Source organism: Montipora capricornis, chromosome 6 (genome assembly GCF_036669925.1).
Source record: "Montipora capricornis isolate CH-2021 chromosome 6, ASM3666992v2, whole genome shotgun sequence".
Taxonomy (NCBI): domain Eukaryota; kingdom Metazoa; phylum Cnidaria; class Anthozoa; order Scleractinia; family Acroporidae; genus Montipora; species Montipora capricornis.
Window position 1 is genome coordinate 17,113,990 of NC_090888.1, and position 5,000 is coordinate 17,118,989.

At 40.3% G+C, this 5,000-nt stretch overlaps 1 pseudogene; it reads right to left on the reverse strand.

Moving 5' to 3' along the window:
• Positions 1–326: 326 nt before the first annotated feature.
• Positions 327–1,196, reverse strand: LOC138053297 (uncharacterized; annotated as a pseudogene).
• Between the last annotated feature and the right edge of the window lie 3,804 nt (positions 1,197–5,000).

Here is a 5,000-nt window from a genome sequence, read left to right on the forward strand (position 1 = left end):
TGTAATTCATGACTTCTATAATTTACTAGATTTTAGTTCCGGTAGTTAGAAATAATAACATTTTTTGAATAAAACCAGAATCCTTATCTCTCAAATTAAAAACCTAAAATTTTAGTCCCAAGGTTAAATTTCTTGTTCTTTGATCGTGATGAAGACCTTAAATATTCTCACCACTTGCGCGGCTAAGTCGCCCTGAATGTTCACTAACCATCCGTAAATTAGAGTTCGATCATCTTCGATCCACTTCATAGTGAACATCAGATTCAAGCACGCCTCGTTCGATAAAGTGTTATACTGCCCGTTCAGTGGCTGTTGTCAGACGACACTCATGCCCTGTGGGAATGCCACCTGTCCCATAGTACAAGGTCCCAGCCCTTAGTATTCACTAGCCAGCCGTAAATTGGCGTTGTGTCATGCTCCACTTCATAGTTAACGTCACGCTCAAGCGCGCCTCGTTTGATAAGGTCTGCCATTGCCCGTTCAGTGGCCGTTGTGAAGACACTCATGTCCTGTGGGAATGCCACCTGTCCCATAGTAAAAGGTCCCATGTAATAGATGGGAGGTTAAGGATCTTCAGTTCCAGGAACCAAGGAGAAATTGTTGATATCAATGAGGGCACCAGACGGGCGGAAATAATTGACCCCATTCCTCGTCACAACGTTGGATTATCCTCATGATGTTGGAACACCTTCGCATTTCGGAAATGGACCAAAGTCTCTTTGATGAGCTTTTTGCTTTTCGTAGAGATGTCGTCAAGGGGGAGAACTCTTTCTCAAATGCAGCCTATCGACCAGTGGCATCGATCATGACGTCATGTTGAGCCTCGCAAAAAGGTAACACCGTCCGGTTTCCATGACAGTTTGATGCCACCTTTATCTTTTGCTTCCTCAATTTCATAGTTTGTTCCAATGCTTTTTACTTCAAGGTAGCCGTCTTTCATAATAGCCAGGATCTCTTCAGCATTTTAAACTGGGAGTGAGGGGACCAGTAAGGAAGTGCAGTTCCGTCTTTATTTCTTCGAACCTAATGCGATCCTCGGCTGAGAAGTAGTTGAAGGCTGCGTCGAATGCTGCGTAACACTGATAAAAGAAATTCTGAAGAAGTACAGGAACGCCAGTATTCAGGCTCTCTTTCGCTTCTTCGACTTCTTGGCTTAATCTCTCGACTGGATCAGTTGTTTGCAGTAGCTTCCTCATTTAAGAAACCGCTTCTTCTATCGGCATCGTTTCCCAGCAGTCTGGCAGGAGCGGACGAGGTCGAGGAACTTCATCATAGACCTCTTTCTTTAGGAGATACCAGAATTAATCGAGTGGAAGAAACCCGCCATTAGCCTCAATATGAATAAAGAGTTCAGATGTTAAGTATTTGTTCTTGAAAATCTTGTTTACAACCACGCCCATTACTTGAGGGAGAATTGCCTTACGCCCAGGCATTGTCATCTTGAATTCTCCAGCTCCTTGAAAGGGTACGAACTTCAAGCTGTCCTTGCTGTTTTGATGTATCGACTGGAATGACGCATTATTCTTACCTGGAGTTCAGCACATTGTCTATTGCCGATAAACAAACAGCCAAGTATTCCTGCGTTTCCTCCAAGTTTGGTTCTCTTCTCGATGTCTCGTGGTGGAAAGGGTGAAGGAAGCTAGTGTGGAAAATTGGGAAACCTGTCAAGCTCAAGCTCATATCCAAACTTACCATACACAATTGCTTTTAAATGTACGTCTTTTATCAATTTAAGAACCTTTCATTTTAAGTTCTTACATCGGAGGATTCCCACAAATGATGTTCTGAAGAGAATGAGCCTTGTACAATCAGATAAATGTTGCTTTTGTGAACGAGAAACAGAAACTATTACTCATCTTTTTCTGAGCTGTTTCATAACAAAAGTTTTTGGAAAGATGTTAAACAATTCCTGTTTCAATGGGGCCTTGGGAATGATTTTGTTATCTCAGATCTTCATTTGATGGGGCTGTCAAAAGTCCCTACTCAGACAGCTATTGATCTTGTTTTTGTACTTGCAAGATATCATCTTTATTATTGCAAATTAGGTGGAGCCTCCCTTTGTGTGTCCCCCTTCAATAGTAAACTGAACACAATCATGTTCAAATTGAAAAATAGATAGCTCTAAGCAGTAATCGTTTGACCGCCCTTGAAAAAAATAGAAGCTTTTTCTCCGTTAAATTAGTTGTTCTTTTTTCGTACCTGGTAAGCCCCTAGCTAAATGCGAATATATATTTTTTATGAATATTTTCCTCCTCTTTTCATTTAAATCATCCACCCATCTCTTTCAGCGATTATAGTATTTGTTTGTTAAGTAAGTTTAGTTTACTTGTTAATTGACCTACCTGTTTGTATAGCATTTGTTGTGTATAGTTTAAAGTAAGCATTGTATTGTGAGCTTGTAAGTACTGTATTGTAAGTAGTATAGGTACCGTATTGTAAGTAGTCCACGTATCTTATTGTCAGTAGTGTAAGTATCGTGACGTAAATGACGTAAATAAAAATTTTAAGAAAAATCAACCCAAAAAAAAACAACAACAAAAAAAACATTGTCGACCACCTGTTCCAAACCAAATTCAGGACTTTAGGAGAACATACACTTTGATCGTAACTTTGAAAGAGCAACCAGAGCTTTAGGAGCTAGTTTCTTATAAGAATGAATTAACACCGTTGCTGGGGAAAAGTCAGGAAGAGTGAAACTAATAACCTTTTTCATTATTCCGTAATTTAGCATGAAAACGTTAACCCACTCAAAAGAACCGAACACCAAATTACCGCAAAATTACGAGGCAAAGCAATTTGTTTAAGGGGGCCCGGAGTAAAGCTCCTTCACAACTTTCAGTGGCTACTTTCCTCAGTTACGTTCTTCAGAATGAATTATGACCAATTCTCCAATAGCGAGAGCATCCTCTTCCCCATCGTGATTCAAATTGTGTCGCTCTCGTAGTGCCCTTAGATACGTCTTTGTCCATCTGCTCCATACGGCAACGCTTCAAGTATTTGGCTTGTTTTCGTAGGCCAGCAGTAGAGTGCACGTGGTCCCCACGAACTGCATGTTATTTGGCGTTATAGTGGGCATTTGAACGTCGTCTTCCAAGTATGCCAAGGGACGGTTGTTTAGAGTTACTTTCACATCTAAAAGCAGTTCCCAAGTTCTGTCCAACTCAGGTAACCGTTTCCAGTCGTCTTGTTTAGGGCTTTCTTGACAAGCCCTACCAAACGCTCAAACTGACCGCCCCACCGGGGGGCGCGGCTCAGGTTAAATTGCCACTTTATATTCTCTGTCGCTAGCAAATGATGAAATCTTTCGTCTTGGCGAACTCGCTTAAGCCAGCAGCTACTACGACGTCTTCACGTTGTCCGAGTATATCTTATCGGGTCTTCCTTTCTTTTCTATGAGGCGTTTGAGGCTTCCTAGGAATTCGCTTGTTTCCATGGTCTTGCTCAGCCCCAGTTAGAGTGCGCGTGTTAGGCTACAAGCATAAAAGATGATACAGCAGTTGCCGTTTAATGATATCATCCTACAATCGAATAGCTACTGTAAACGCGAGCTTAGAAAAATGGTATTCTCTTTTCAATTCAGTGGTAAACAAGCATCTTCCCCCGTGTCAAAAGCGCGTCAAAAGACCCCGCCAAACTCCTTGGTTTTCAGAACAGTTACTTGACACTATTAGACGTCGAAACAAACTACGAAAGAAAGCACGTAGGACGAAAACTGATGAAGACTGGAGATTGCACAAAATAAGCAAGAACACAACTTACAATAAAATCGGATCTGCTAAAGCCAATTTCTTTAAAACTGCAATTAATGACATATTTTATCTTCATATATATGAATATATTTCCAAAACCTGGTTACTCTTCTATTTTTAATAGACATATTTTATTTTTCAATAATTAACAATTATTCGCCGAAGGCGTAGAATAATAACCGAGACAAAGTCGAGGCTTTTATTCACCGAGGCTTTTATTCATCGAGGCTTTTATTTAGGTAAGTACGAACTACCCGGGTGTTTAGTTAGATGGGTTGCTGCATTCCTAATAGGCAGGACACAAAGGGTTTGTCTAGACTCTTCACTTTCGTCTACCAAGATGCTTAATGGAGGATTACCACAGGGTACCAGGTTGGGTTCGATATTATTTGCTGTCATGGTGGACGATCTGTTGAGATCCTGGGGTCCTAGGGTTAAATTTGTTGATGATTTAACTGTGTTAGAAATCGTCCCACGCAACTCTCCATCAGTCATGAGGTACATTGCCAATGATATTCATTCTTTTGCTATCAACAACAATATGAGGCTCAATGCCAAAAAGTGCAAGTTATTGCCCGTTAGTTTTCTTCATTATGACAGTAGTGTGTGGCCGCCCCTTTTTCTCGCTGGGGCTGAAATAGATTCTGTTGAGTCCTTCAAGTTCTTAGCACTGCACGAAAAAACGAATTTACTTAAGTTTGTCAGTTGAGCAAATCTGCTGTAAATTTGGAGTACTAATGTTGCTACGAATTTGCTCTTAGTGCAATTTTCGTTTAAAAGTTTAAGTTTGCTTTGCTGCAATTGTGGCGTAAATGTAAAGTAAATATCAGGTTTACACAGATTTTGTTTTATCTTTGTTCTTGAAGTAAATTTGGTGTTTTGATTTAAATTTATTACAATTTTGCCCCCCGTGTAAAATTAAAGAACGTTTGCTCGACATTTGCTGGTGTGGCAAATTCGTTGTCTAAAAGTATGTTTTTTCTCACGGCGTAAATTTAAGCAAACGATTATCAAAAATTGATTTTTGCGATTAATTTACGAAACGTCTGCAGATTGTCCAAAATTGAAACCTTACGCCAGTTTTGCTTTTCCACTACCCACGTTGTGTGGAATGGAAGTTTTTGGAATTTGTTTACCCACGGACCTTAAGAGCGCTCGTTCAAGATGTGTCCGTGCATTCCGGATTGAATTCAGTAGAAATTGGCATTGTTGGTTTTTGAGGAGAGCGGAAAATCGGAGTACCCGGAGAAA